The sequence below is a fragment of the Choristoneura fumiferana genome, chromosome 17 (assembly GCF_025370935.1).
Source record: "Choristoneura fumiferana chromosome 17, NRCan_CFum_1, whole genome shotgun sequence".
NCBI classification, from domain to species: Eukaryota; Metazoa; Arthropoda; class Insecta; order Lepidoptera; family Tortricidae; genus Choristoneura; species Choristoneura fumiferana.
In genome coordinates, this window is record NC_133488.1 from 522,938 (window position 1) to 538,751 (window position 15,814).

The following is a 15,814-nucleotide window of genomic DNA, read 5'->3' on the forward strand; positions in this document are numbered from 1 at the left end:
TTGAGGTATCCCATCTTAGGCCTCTAGGTTGGCAACGCATCTGCAATCCCCTGGTGTTGCAGGTGTCTATGGGCGGTGATGATCTCTTATCATCAGGAGACCCACTTGCTCGTTTGCCATCCAGTTGAATAAAAATAAAATAAAAAAATTAGCAAATAATTAAAACATAAATCATACTCCTCAAACAGAACAACATTAGTTCAGCGACTTTTAAAAATAATCCCATTTATTTATTAAGTAAAGTTATTGTAGGATATTAACATGTATTTATAAAACAAAAAAATAATTATAACATGTCAAAATTAATAAAATACAATAAAAGACAACTTAAACCTATACAGGCTGGATTTCGACGAGGGACCTTTGCGGAGATATTGCATCGTTTGAGTGATACACAGTCGATTTATAATGTTTAGATACTTAACAAAGTAAAAAAAAATACAAAATTCACTCATTTTTAACTGTGGTGATAACCCTATATTGCATCTGCACATAACGGCAAGATGGCTAGATTAAGAAATCGCCGTCGGGAAAACTCGGGATATTACGTTTATTTCCGAGAGTTGTTGTCATCGTACTGATGTAAAAATGACACATAAAAGTCAAATAAATCAAATAAAATGCAAAAATACGAATATCAGTTACTTTATTACAATTTTTACATACGGTGTTCAAATGTTCCTCCGTGTCTAATAATACACGCTGCAGCCCGTGCCCGAGTATGTCGGTGCACATGCGATAATGTCTGCTCTTCACGATTTTTCCTACGAAGATTGTCGAAGAGTTTCGATAGTTGTAAAAAGTGCGTTGATTCTATCTCGGCTCGGCGAATGAAGAGTCCTATGACAACCTATTACTACAACTTTAGTGCAATATCCGCCAAATATGTGAAGTATTAAATTTTTTGACGATAACCAAAATAAAATAAAAAACAAGGACAGCCTATTGTATGAATTGCTGATCAACCAGGGAACAATTTCAATTCATTCGAAAATAATTTGATGAAGCTAGTTAACAAACTAAAACCTTTTTATCAGTTTAGGTAGGTAAACAGAGACATTTTATTTATGATGAAAGAGGTTACTATCTTCTTTAATTGTTTATGACGAATATGACGATTGAGTACATTCGAGTGAATGTCAATGTCATGTCATGTCATGTAAGTTATTTGTTGTTGTTAGAATTATTAATTAACTAAGAAATTACATAAATACTCCAGAGACAATCACCTCTGCAAATCCTGCTACGAATTTTTTTAGCGTTGCACGCAGATCTAAGAATGGACAAATGACAACACCTTAACGTAATATCCTGACGTCTAAAGATTGTTTACAAGTAAGAACATTGACCCAGCCACCTGTTTAGGGTTGGCACAAAGTAGTTTTTGGTATGAATGTTTAAAAGGCTATAACTTGAAAACGGTGACATATATTTCCATAGTTTCTATGGGGAAATATAGTACGAAGGTTGAACTATCTGCCAGTTCCGCAAAGGTCCCTTGTCGAAATCCACCCTGTATACTACCTACTTAAATAAAAACTAGTTACAAAACACTTATTATAATTTAAACTTTAATTATTTGTTTTGTTAATTTGCTTAAAAAATTGTTTTGCATGCCTATTACTTGTAACGTACGCTCGCTCGAGCAACAAAAAATGTTACTTCTTTATAAGTGGAAACTGTTTTGGCTTATGTATCATCTAAATTAATTTATATTCAACTGTGTCATATATGCTGTTTGTTTCCCAAATAAATAAATAAAAATAAATGTTCTCAACTATATCACAATTAATTAAATAATAATAAGTAATACTAAATATATATATACAAACAAATATCAAAAAAGCTTAATGAGAAAAAGAATAATAGTAATAAATTAAATAATAAAATAAAATAAAAACTACTCAAGACCCGTCCGCATCGTACTTGGCCCAAACGTACCCATCACCCCAGCGGCATTGCCCCGTCGTATGGCCAAAGAGACCCGCTGGACCAAGTACGACCCGGAAAAACAATTAGTTTTTTAATTTTTATTAGGTACACTTTTAAGTTTATTCGAGAAAGCAATGTTAAGCAAAATGCTTGATGTTTGTAGTGACAGGCGACGTCAGTTGTGTTCAGGATGACGTACATTGATAGCAGTATATAATTTGTATGAAAAAAGGAAAATTCAAAGACTCCATTATTTTTAAAACTCGCTGAACTTAATTTTTTGCTCGTATTACAGGCCACATCCGGTATAGTCAAACCCCATAACTCGATCTGATACTTAATTCTTAATTTCGAACTTAAATTTTAACATAGTGTTATTTTTCAACACTCACTATTTTACCGTGTTTGTCAAACTTAAAACCTAAAATTGCTAAAAGTGGCTCCGAAGCGGTAACGTTTCGTGTGCTCTGCCGACCCCATTTGGGAATACAGGCGTGATGTTTGTGTGTGTGTGTGTTCTTTTTCAATAGTCAATTATTATGACTTATCGGATTTGACAATATGTAAAGACAGTCTCCCGGAGCTTTCTCGTGGTGGGGTCATTTCTAATAAGAAGCCACCGGCATTGGAGCCCAAATTGGATAATGATAGGAATTCGCGCAGGAGACCTAAGAAAGTAGTACAATGCTCATCAGAAGAACCCTCGGATTCCGAATTCGATTCAGACTTACATTCATCATCTACAGAACTGGACGAGGACTCCCAAAGTCTACCAAATATATCGAGTATAGAGACTTCACAGATGGCTGATTTGAAGGATGAAATGAATAATATGTCAGTACAACTCGCGAGCGCACATTGCGAAATAGAACGCTTGACCACTGAAGTAAACACGTTGACCAAACAGCTAGAAGAAAAACAGAAGAAATTAGACTTATACAAAAAAATCTTCACTGAACAAAGTCCAATACGCAAAACTACACCTGCAAAACCATCTCTAAAAATAAAGAGACGTAGGTCCTTAAATTCTGACATAAACAGCTTGTATAAACTAGACTCACCTCAGCCTAGGGCAAAAAATATCATACAGAAACCTAAAAAGTCTACTATACCTAATCATCACGGAAATAATAACGACACTCAAAGTCAGTCCCCTTTGAAACCCAAACTCTGCATTGTAAGCAGCAATAATCAAACACCTCTATCAACTATAGCACAAGACACATTTTCCAGTAAGACAGAAATCTGTCATTATTTACTTTCGCACTGTGGAGTAAGGGAATTATTAAAAGATTTAAATAAGAAAATAAGCTATTTTACAATGACGGACTACTGCATAGTATTTATTGGCGAGAAAGATTTCACTTCTACAAACGATTACGTGGATTTGATACACTACATTCGAAAATCATTGCAAGATATATCGCACACAAACTTAGTCTTATGCCTACCCACTTATAAATGTAGCGAAGTCAGTAAATTGTACAATTGGAGGGTAGAAACATTTAATAACCTTCTTCATCTAGATATTGAAACACATCGATACGCATATCTTTTCGACTCGAACTCTACTCTAACCTATGACTACAGAATGTTCACAAAAACAAAGGGTACGGTCAACAGCAAAGGCATGACAGAAATATTTAATCATCTTAAAATAAATTTATGGAATATTGGCTACGAGAATAGATGCGAAATTGACCTTCTAGACAAGTCAATTCAACAAGAAGAGTTGGAGCAGGACAGCGGTGCAGTCGCTGGTACAGTCCCACCCAGCTCGGGTAACCATCTCTTTCGTGAATAATTTTACATTATTTCACCAAAACATCTGCGGGCTTCTAAATAAAAGAGATGCGCTTGAAATATGCTTGCAAGAATTCCTAGAAAGGGGCATCGATATTGATGTCATTTGTTTGTCAGAGACTTTCGTAATGTCTGGAGAAGAAAAAAATATATACATAAAAGACTACGAGCTAGCTGCGTTCTTCTCACGACGAAATAAAAAACGCGGAGGTGTAGCAATACTTTGTAAAAGGGGAATTGAGTATAGAGATATCACTTTGGTCTGCATTGCGTCCGAATATAATTTTGAATGCTGCAGTATAGAAATACCGGAGCAAAAAATAATAATTATATGTCTTTACAGAATACCTAAGTACGAAACTGCAAACATTTTTTTAAGAAGTCTAGAGGACCTTTTACATAAATTGCGTAATCGTAAACATTACAAAATCATTTTAACGGGGGATTTCAACATAAATACTCTCAAAGATTCAAAAGACAGTCGTGAGCTACAAAGAATTGTTCAAAACTATAACTATAGCCTTCACGTTACCGTACCGACCCGGCTCAATTCCTGCATTGATCACATTATGAGTAATGTTCCGAATGCTTCTGTGAAAGTGCATGAATTGGGACTCTCCGACCATAACACAGGTCAAACTATTAGTTTTCATACTAAAACAAAAGCTTCTACCGTCGAAAGTTGGTACATTATGAGAAGAGATTTTTGCCAGGAAAACATTATTAAATTTTGTGATAACTTAAAGAACTTAAGCTGGACTAACGTTTACAGTCAAACTGATTTAAATAATGCCTTTAATGAATTCCATGATATGTTTGCATTACTTTATAAGTTATCGTTTCCACTAATTAGAATTAAAATATCTAACCAAAATAAAAATAAAAATTGGATTACTAAAGGTATAAAAAAGTCTTGTATAACGAAGAGGAAATTACGATTCCTCTACTATAAAACTAAGAACCATGCAGTAAAAAATAAATATCATAAACATTCAATGCTACTTAAAGCTTGTATTCGTTACTCTAAAAAAAAACAAAATATTGGTTACCTACGTGATTCAAAAAATAAATGTAAAGCTGCATGGGACTTAATACAAAATAGGGCATTTAGTAAATATAAACCAAATCACATCACTAAAATAAAAAAGGAGGACAGTGTCATTACAAACATAGAAGACATAGCTGATCTTTTCAACGACTATTATATAAATCAAACGAAAAATAAATATGACTACACAAAACATCGCCTAGGCAAGGTACGCAATTGTACTTCAACCATGTACTTACATCCTTGTGACGAACATGAGGTAATAAAAATTGTTAAAGCCTTAAAAAATACCAATGCAGTAGGGTACGATGAGATATCAACTAAAATCATAAAAAAATGTGTTGCAATTATTGCGCCTGTTATAAGTTTTTTGATAAATTTGTCTTTTGTAAATGGTGTTTTTCCTAATAAACTAAAAAGAGCTATTGTTAAACCTTTGTATAAAAAGGGTGATAGAGAGGTTTTGGGTAATCATCGTCCTATAACATTAGGACCTGTTTTATCCAAAATATTCGAAAAAGCCATGCACGCGAGAATTTCATCATTTTGTGACAAATACAATATAATTAATAATGAACAAAATGGATTTCAAAAAGGGAAATCCACTACATTAGCTGCATTCATGCTTATCAAATGTATAACTGAAAATATAGATATGAGAAAGCCAGTTTGTACCGTTTTTTTTGATATGACCAAGGCATTTGATTTTGTCTCACATCAACGCCTTCTACAAAAATGTGAAAGATATGGTATTAGAGGTGTAGCCTTAAACTGGATAAAGAGTTACCTAAACAACAGAACCCAGTGTGTCCAAATAGAAAATATTAACAATAGAAAAGATATTGGTTATATTAGATCTAAGTTTAAAAGTAATGAAGTCGGAGTACCCCAAGGTAGCGTCCTGGGTCCTTTGTTGTTTTTATTATATATAAATGACCTTACGCATGTGACAGATCATCAATGTATTTTATTTGCTGATGACATTTCTATTATAATACCATGTAATAATATAAATACTTATAATGATGATATAAATAATTTAGTTAATAATGTAATTCAGTGGTTAGAATCAAATAATTTAAACGTTAATCTTGACAAAACAAGTTACGTACAATTTTACAACAGAAAAGTAGGTATGAATCTAAATGTAAAATATGGTGATAAATTGATACGTGAAGCTGATGAATTGACATTTCTGGGTATTATGTTGGATAAAAATTGTTCTTGGAAACCTCAGATAGAAAAAAAAAGTAAAATGATCAATAGTTTTGTATATCCTATTAGAAAGTTATCTACATTAGTAAATAGGGAAACTGCTCTTCTAGCTTACCATGGTTACGTGGCATCTGTGTTAAGATATGGACTTGTGTTATGGGGCAACTGTTGTGAAGTTAATAGGTTATTTGTAAGCCAAAAAAAGTGCATACGGGCTATTTGTAATAAACACCCACTAACATCCTGTAAGAAATTGTTTGATGAACTAAAACTACTTACTCTGCCATCGCTATACATATTGGAAATAACGAAATTTGTGAAATCAAATTATCACTTGTTTAAAGAACTTAAAAGCGTATGTAGTTTTAATACAAGATATCCAACAAGACTGATCCTACCAAAAACGGTTTCCAAACTCTGCAGCAAAATTGTTATTGCATGGCCATAAGAATATTTAATCATGTCCCTACAAATATAACTAGCCTGCCATATAGGGTATGTATACGAACGTTGCATAATTGGCTACTGCAAAAAAGATTCTACACCATCAAAGAATTTCTGTTTTGCAAAGGGTAATCTTTATTATAATGAATATAGTATTTAATTTATTTGTAATTGAATTATATAATTGTTTTGTTTTTTTTTTTAAATAATTTGCATGCTACTGTGTAGTTAAATAGTTGTGTCATTATTACTCCAATCCACTATCTTATTGTACACTATTTTCTGCAAATAAATGACTTATGACTTATGACTTATGACTTATAGTTTCTGGACTAGATTGGGTGATTTGGATTCATTATGGAAGCTCATGGGTAAACCATTCAATGTACAGTCAAGTGCAAAGATCAAAAACGGCCAAAGTTTCAAAAACATGTATACACATCCTTAATGTTAAGCATAGTCGAAAAAACTGATTCATGTTCCAAGGTGAAATCTTGTAATAATCAATTTCACTATGATTTCCTTGACAAAAGCATGGAAAGAAAGAAAGCAAGAAAGAGAGATTTATTTTGGTTCCATAAGTACCACTTAAGCGATAAGGTCGCCTATTGCTTACCTTGTAATTTTCTCTATGTGTACCTGTTTTCTTGCCGCTTACTAATTTCTGGTGTACAATAAAGAGTCATTGTATTGTATTGTATTGTACCACCACTGTACAGTAATAAGACTAAAACTAGCACTAAAACTAAGTTACTCGGACACCAAAAAGGGCCTCCACTCACTCATATGCGAAATTACATTTGAAATCTACTACGAGCTTTACCGAAAATACAAACTGAAACATGGATGCACAGAAAAACCAGAAAAAGAGACCAGCGCCGGAAATTGAACCCGACAGGAGTACAGACACAAATTTCTCCTATGCACCACATATCTCAGCTTGTTTGTTGTTTCTTAATTAGTCACTTAAGCAGCGACACTAGCGACATCTATGTTTTAGCCCTCATCGAGAAACTTAAACACCTTCAAAAGTAACCGCTCACCCGGGCAAGAGATGTCGCTATTAAGCAATCAAATTAAGATTGGTTTTTGATATTTTTGTATTTTATATTTCAACTCCAAATTTTAAAAGTAACATAATTTGGAGTTGAAATAAAAAATACAAAAAGACTCCAAAAACTAATCTTAATACGAGCTTTACGGTGAAGGAAAACATCGTGAGGAAACCTGCACACACCTTTGAAGTAATTCAATGGTATGCGTGAAGTTCCCAATCCGCACTGAGCCCGCGTGGGAGATTCTGAGAGGAGGCCCGTGCTCAGCAGTGGGACGTAAATAGGCTGGGATGACGATACAGCAGTGATTGGTATGTTTTGGCATGAAATAGACAGCAGGTGAAATTGAAAGTACTGACAAGTGAAATATTCCATCTGGGCCATCCAAGCTACCATCTCATGTGTGGTCGTATTGTAGGTACAAAATATCCTTCCATACCCTACTCCTGAGAACTGCTGAAAAAAAAACAAGTGACTGTCTTGGAGAGATCCACGCGTGCAGATAGCGAAAACTAAGCTCTGTAAAATATTGTTTTAGTTTTGTTTAATTAACATTTTTTATCTCGTCCAGTGTTCCTTACAAGTTATATTACCTACTTTATCATTTGCTATATCATAATTATAAAACACGCAATCACAATCGCTTTCACCAGTTATTTCCTAAAAACGGTATAGGTTCGATTTAAGTTTTTATTTAGTTCAATTTCGCATGCCTTATATCAAGTTATATCTGGTAAATTTTAGTGAAACTCAATGTTATTTAAGTCATATTTTTGTACCTGAAATCAAGTGAAATAAATTAATTTGAATTTGAATTTTAGGACGAGGGTAGATGTGAATGCGATTGCCAACGCCTGCGCGTTAGACAATGCGGCCTCAGAGTCAAGTGCATTGTTATTATGCAACTTATGGCTCGTGTATAAAATTTCCTTAACTGTATACTTTAAAAAAAATGCATTTCCATATTACAGGTCGACCAATCAATATCAAACGGTCACAGATCGCAGCTAGAAGATTCTAACAAAAACTACGAGTTGTCCTTTGAATATCTCATTAGCAAAGACAACTTGAAATGGATAACCTTGAGGACGGAACACGCCACCTTCATAAGCGTCTGTTTACAGGTACTTTATGACTTTGTATACCTATTAATCATTGTCATGCATGACGTCGACTATACAGCTATAAAAAAATAAAAAACCGGCCAAGAACGTGTCGGACACGCCCGAAATAGGGTTCCGTAGCCATTACGAAAAAATTAAGTAATATTTTTCTAAGGATTTCGTATTTTATACGGAATCTTCCATAGTTTTGGTATAGTTTATACCTTAGGCTGCTATTTACTCTTAAATACTAATAATTCTCAAGCAAACTTAACCGTTATAGTTTTCCTTGAAAGTTTGATATACTTAATACCACCCTGATTTTTTTTAAATTTTTCCACCCACCGGTTTAGATTTTAGAGGGGTAGGGGGGGGGGACGCTCAATTGTAATGAAAAATCGTTGAATCGAAAAATCGTCTTAGCAAACCCCTAATGGTTTTAAAAGACCTATCCAACGATACCCCACACTATAGGGTTGGACGAAAAAAAAAACCTCCACTTTACGTCTAAGGAAATACCGTAAAAAATTTTTATAGTTTTTATTGTACTATTTTGTCAGCATAGTTTACATATTTATATATATATATATTATATATATATATTAATATATATTAATATATATATATATATAATATGTAAACTATATATATATATATATTATTGTATATACAGTGGTGGTCATGTAATTAAGAACGATTTGAAGTTCCAGATTATTTTTAACTAAATCATGTCATGTGTAGTCGTGGTTCCTTCTTAGAAGTAACTAGTTACGTTATGAAATAGCCACATGAATAGAGCAAACGGGATTAAGATAAATAATAAAATTGCTGACATTTTTTTACAAATTTTGTTTTTATTCTCTTTAGTAACAAATTAAAATAGTAATGAAGCTGGACAAATAATTAAGAACGATTTATTGAACTGCTCGAAAGTTTTTTTATTTGAAACTTAGATTAACTAAATCACACTAACGTGAAGTTTGTACACAAAAAAAAGCAATTTAATACATTTTAACTAAATTAATAGTTAGTAGCATGTCCACGGCTTTTTATTACTGCCTTACACCGGCGAGGCACTGAATCTATCAATTTTTGACATTTCGCAAGAGAGATAGAGCTCCATTCTTCTAAGAATACGTCATACAGTTCTCTTAAATTGCCACACTGTCGATTTGAAACCTTTTTCTTGACTTCGCACCAAAGATGCTCTATTGAGTTAAGATCGGGGCTGTTGGCTGGCCAATCTAAGACAGAAACTGATTGCGATGTGAGGAATTCCTTAACGGTACGTGCAGTATGCTTGGGATCATTGTCATGCTGGAATGTCCAAATAACCGGAAGCACGCCTTCAGCATATGGTAACATTGTTTCTTTCAGTATGTTTTTGTATTGAAATTGATCCATGTTTCCTTCTATCAGCCTAACAGGTCCAACACCATGTCCAGAAAAACATCCCCAAATTTTTACATTTCTCCCGCCATGCTTTAAAGTCACTTTTGTGTACTTTGGGTCGAATGCTTTATTTGGAAGCCGTCTTACATATCGTTTGCCATCAGAACATACCCTATTTATTTTCGTCTCGTCAGAAAAAAGAACGTTTTTCCACTGTCTGACTGTCCAGTTTTCATATCTTCTTGCAAATGCAAGCCGGGCTTGCCTATGACACCGTTTCAACATAGGCACCTTCCTTGCTATCCTTCCGTGCAACTTTTCTTCTACCAAACGCCTTCGAATAATGCGTGCCGAGATTGCTGAAGGGTTGTTTTCGCCAAAATATTTTTTTCTTAACTCATTAGACGGTATTAGACCCTTTAAAAGGATTTTGTTTTGCCAAACGAACGATATTTCGATCATCTCGACGAGATGACTTTCTTTGTCTAGGTACACGCGGAACATTTGAAGTAGTTTGATACGTGGCAAAATGCTTTATGGCGTGGAAAACCATAGTTTTTGAACATTGCAGATGATCGGCTATGTGTTTATACGACCAATTCTTGTCGCGAAGTTTTAGTATTACTTCTCTTGTAGATTTATCACAACTTTTATTTTTCCCCATTGTTTTTATATGAAGCAATCGCCTTTAAGACTTTTACGGCACTAAATGGCGCCAAAATTATTCGAATAATAACCTAAAACCACAAAGCGGCCGTCCGTTCTCTATATAAATTTGAATAAAAAATAAACTATTCAGCGTTCTTAATTATATGACCAGCCAGTAAGTAGTAATACTAGGTTTAGATGTAATGTATAAAGTTTATATATTTATTTTTTAGCCAATTATATGTATAAATGAATTTACCGCTAGTACGGAATTGTTTTACGATACCGAGAGAAGTACAAAAATATACATGCAGTTAGTAACACTTGTCAGTTTGAAAAAATCTTCTCTATAAAAAATCGTTCTTAATTATATGACCACAACTGTATATATATATATATATATATCTATCCGTGCAAAATTACAGCTTTCTAGCATTGATAGTCCCTGAGCAAAGCCGCGGACGGACGGATGGACAGACAGACAGACATGGCGAAACTATAAGGGTTCCGTTTTTGCCATTTTGGCTTCGGAACCCTAAAAAGGTAACGAATTTGCGAATGCAATGTAAAGCCCTAGACCTGCAAGAAACATTTAACAAGTTGCGTTACAAAGCGGCGTTCGACTGATCTCTTCAAACTCGTTTGCTTTATTATCTCTCAATGTAATGCAATTTGCAAGATTTTTATTGCCAGTCTAAATTGGACTTAAAGGAAGACTGCGGTTTCACATCCATGTTGCTAAAGCACGGTAGGTATGTGAATTACGGAGCAATTAGTGCGAGAAGCGACAGAAAAACGTCATATTTTTTTATAGTCGCTGTGGTCGCTTGTTTTTTTTTTTTTTGAAGTAGCGTGGACGAAACGTTAGAGGACTCGAAAAGTGAGGGAAGCATTAGTTTGGCATATCCTTGGATGCAACATCCTGCAGTTAGTAACAACAAGCTTTGCGAAACAATTGTTTTCACAAAAGTTGGTAAGAAAAATATTCGGTGGAAATCAAGTTGTTATGGCGCCACGCTGCTGTTGGCTATTTTAATTTTGTAATTTTTTGTAATAAAAATAAAAAAAACTGAACTTAGATAAATCCACCCTAATATTATACTTAAATGCGTAAGTCACTGTCAGTCTGGCTGGCTGTCATGTCACCTTTTCACGCGTAAACCTCTGCACCAATTTAGATAAAACTTGTTATGGTTGGAGATAGTTTAAGACTCTGGCAACTGTATAGAAGGGTTGTTGGATTAAATAAAAAATAATAATTAAATAAACGTATTCTAGTAAATATATAATTAATCCAAATTACAAGAAATTCGTAACATCTCTGTGTGTTTTTCTTAATGTTTGGTAAAATTACATCATAGATAGGACAGATATTCCAGAATAGGAAGACTATAATTATTCTCGCCAAAGGTGGTTTCGCCATTTTTGACCAGACTATACCTTCCAACACATTCGGCTCTAGCAACGTCCCGCTATAGTCCCGAATTACGGGTACTGCCTTTTCGCAACGTAACGTTTAGCAACCCGTTTCATTTCGCAAACTTAAAACCGTAAATATTTCAGGATTTATTTCAGGGCCATCGTGTAGAACGCTTTAGGTTAGGTTAGTTTTATAAAAATCCTGAAATATTTTTAGTTTCAGCAATATTAAACAGTTGGGAGATGAAAAGTTGCGATATGAAACAGGTTGCCAAACGTCATTCGCCGAAAAATTAGTAAACCCCCGAATGTCCCTGGCATAGCAGTGGGGCCGTCTTTCACGTATTAGAGGCCCTGAGCACATTAGGATAATGGGACCCCTATGACCATAGTAAAGCACTATTTAGCTATCGGTTATCGTTTGGGTAATGGAGTAGCGACTAGGGAGGGGAGGGGCCCATCCCAGTGCGAGGCCCTGGGCACGTGCCCAGTGGGGGAAGAGGGGCTTGCAGGAGTACGAATTCTGCTGACACACATGCGTGTCACCGACATAGGAATAACATTTTTTTGATTACAGATGTTGAGTCACACAATAGGTACAATACGATACTAATATCATCATCATCAATATCTTAGCCGTACCTAGGACGTCCACTGGTCCAATGTTGGACATAGGCCTCCCACCACCACCACCGCACAGTTGCACCGTGAACCCACGGATTTAACCAGAGACCGTAATGCCTAACGTTTCTGACGTTCGCAATGACTCAAAATCACAGTTTTTTATGCGAAATCTGTCATTTGATTGCGATCGCGAGCGTCAGTAACGTTAGGCAATACATCATCCGTCCATCTCGTTGGTGGATATGCTTTATTGCACATCACAAATCGGCGGTTGGCACTGAAGATGTCAATCCTTTAATTTTAATCGCGGGCCTCTGCAATGTTACGCTTCATTCTATACATGTACAGTATATTTCGTATGTTTCCAGTCGATCGTGGACGAGCTAATGCGGCAGAAGGGCGGCGCGGGGCCGGGCGTGCGCGCGCGCCGCGCCGCGCTCACGTACCTGCGCCGCGACGGCTCCAGCCACGTCGTTACTCCTTCCTCCTCCAGCGACACGCTCAGCTCCGCCGTTAGTACCTAAAACGTACCTATACCCTATACCACCGCTAAAGCAGCGTTTCCACCAGAGATGTGCGAGGATGTGTTTTTCATTAACCAATAGAAACGCTTCATTTACACACCCTTGCACAGCACATCTCTGGAGGAAACAACTGAGCGGAGCGAGGGGAGGGAAATGAAGCGTTTCTATTGGTTAATGAAAAACATATTCCTCGTAACACATCCTCGCACATCTCTGGTATGCAACGTGAAACGCTGTTTTAGGATCTCCCCACATCTATCGACACGGATTCGGTAATAGCCTTATGTCTATGTCTATGCAATAGGAGCCAAAAATACGAGGCGCGTCGGCCGAGCCGACCCGTGCCTTTTTAACTCTTATTGCGTGGACATGAAGCTTTTTTCTATCGGCTTTTACCGATTCCGCGTCGATAGATGCGCAAAGACCCTAAAGGCTTAGTTGCATTGGTCGATAACTCGGTCGTTACTTATACAGCGTGCGATCGCTCCCCGCAGGCGGTATAACAACTAGTGGTGGTCTTATTTGCATACGTTACGTAAAATTATGTAGTTCTGTTTAATCGACACACACCCACACAAGCACACAAATTGGCGAGTACACTGACCTGACATCATAAAGCGCGCGTGCATGGATGTGCTTGATCTGGACATGAACAATAATTACTGGTTTTACTATCTTTGCGTTACAGAATGGAGACTCCTACAATTCAGGAAGCTCAAGAGAAATATTTTCGGTCCAAAAATTGACTGAGAAGTTCGCCTCCGTCGCTTTTAAATCTGGAAAAGATTGTGTCGAGAACAACGCATTTGAAGCTATCGGTGATGAAGAGCTCTGAAAGGTTCTGTTAAGAAACTATTTAAATATACGTTATTTACGAATGTAAACTCGAACAATATCCACATTCTCCAAAGATCACCACCATGTCATTGAGGAATACTAGTTGCCAATCTATAAAAATACATGTAAATTTATATATAATTTTAATTCCACTAATTAGTTATTGTACAGCTATTAAATTAAGACATACTGTTATTATTGTACTATATCTAGGTTAAATAGGGCTATGAATTGAGTCTATTTTACTCATCTTGTATACCTTGCCATAATTTACAATCTAAAATGAGCTTACTGGATAAAAAATCTATGTTTGCTGGGTCAACTTAGAAATTGAGATTATGCTTGTTGTCATTGTCTTTTAAATCTCTGCAGGGCTACTACGAAACTCGAAGCTCGAAGTTCGTGTCGTACCGTCCCTCTCGCTCTCGTATTAAATTGTATAAGTGCCAAAGGGACCGTACGCCACGAACTACGAGTTTCGCAGTAGCCCTGTTGATTTGCCAATGAACGATACCATTCCTTTTATACATGGTTTTGCCATATTTTTGCCATTATACAAAGTTTTTGGGTGATTGGTATATTATGCAGTCTATAGCGATATCACAAGTTTAATAAATTTTATTATTCCACATTTTTATAATAGTTTTGTATTTACATCGAATATTGCCTAGTCGTTAATATCTCTATTATTTTTAAATGTACATCATGGAAAACAGGGGATAAATGTTTAAACTAATATTTCGGGATAACTGTTTTATTAATCATCATCTTATTGTTATTAATCTAGCATTTTGCACTTGCGTAAGGAAATTTTGGAATAGCTTTTTACTTTATTTATTTTTTAGTAACAGTAATAGTTATTGCAAGATAATGCATTTTATTATATATTTATCCATTCCTTCCGGTAAATCTAACTACGGTATGTAACATTTAAGTGTATACTTCTTTAGAGAAAATAAGCCTGTTCCTCTGAAACTAGTTCAGTTTCATAATTTGTTGTATGGACCAAATTTTCTGGTTTGGATGTAACTAAATTCATATCAATTTTCTTACTTACTTGACCGACTTGTGTTTCAAAATGCATAACTTTTTGTATTATATGGACTAGGAAAGCACCTTAGGCATAGGTCTAGGAACTTGCGCGATAGGAGTGCCATCTTTGTATAAGAACAAAATCTACTAAAAGCGAAACTCGTCAACCACGATTTGATAATTAGATAAGCCATGTTAAGCATGATAAGCCTGGGACACAAGCCATAACAACTTCAATGTAACATGCACACAGGCTGTTCAATAACCTGTATGCGAATCGTGCTTACTGCCTCGTACATCAAAAACTACGTTTTCATAGCTAAATTATTTGTGGCAGAATTTGTAACCCTTCAGCAACAACGGCATAAAAAAGAAGTGTGAGCCACCCTAATTTCGCTTGTAGTAGTCTTGATTTTTTATGATGGAGGAAAAGACAGGGCAATGTTATAAAATTTCAAGATTTTCATTGGTCAAACCAAAATTATAGTATTCTCAGTAAGCTAAATAACCACGACATTCCTGGTGACATTTTAGCAAAATATATGCAAGTAGGTATAACAGGGAACATTTGGTATAACTTTTTTATGTCTGGATGGTTTCTGTGAGGGAAGTTTTATCTATTCAGTCTCAACAAATTAGCAGGAAAATATTTTTGTTTTTGGTGGTTCCAAACTTTATATTTTGAAATGGTCCACTGCCTTGGCACTATTACTTACTATCTGAAATAATATGGTATCC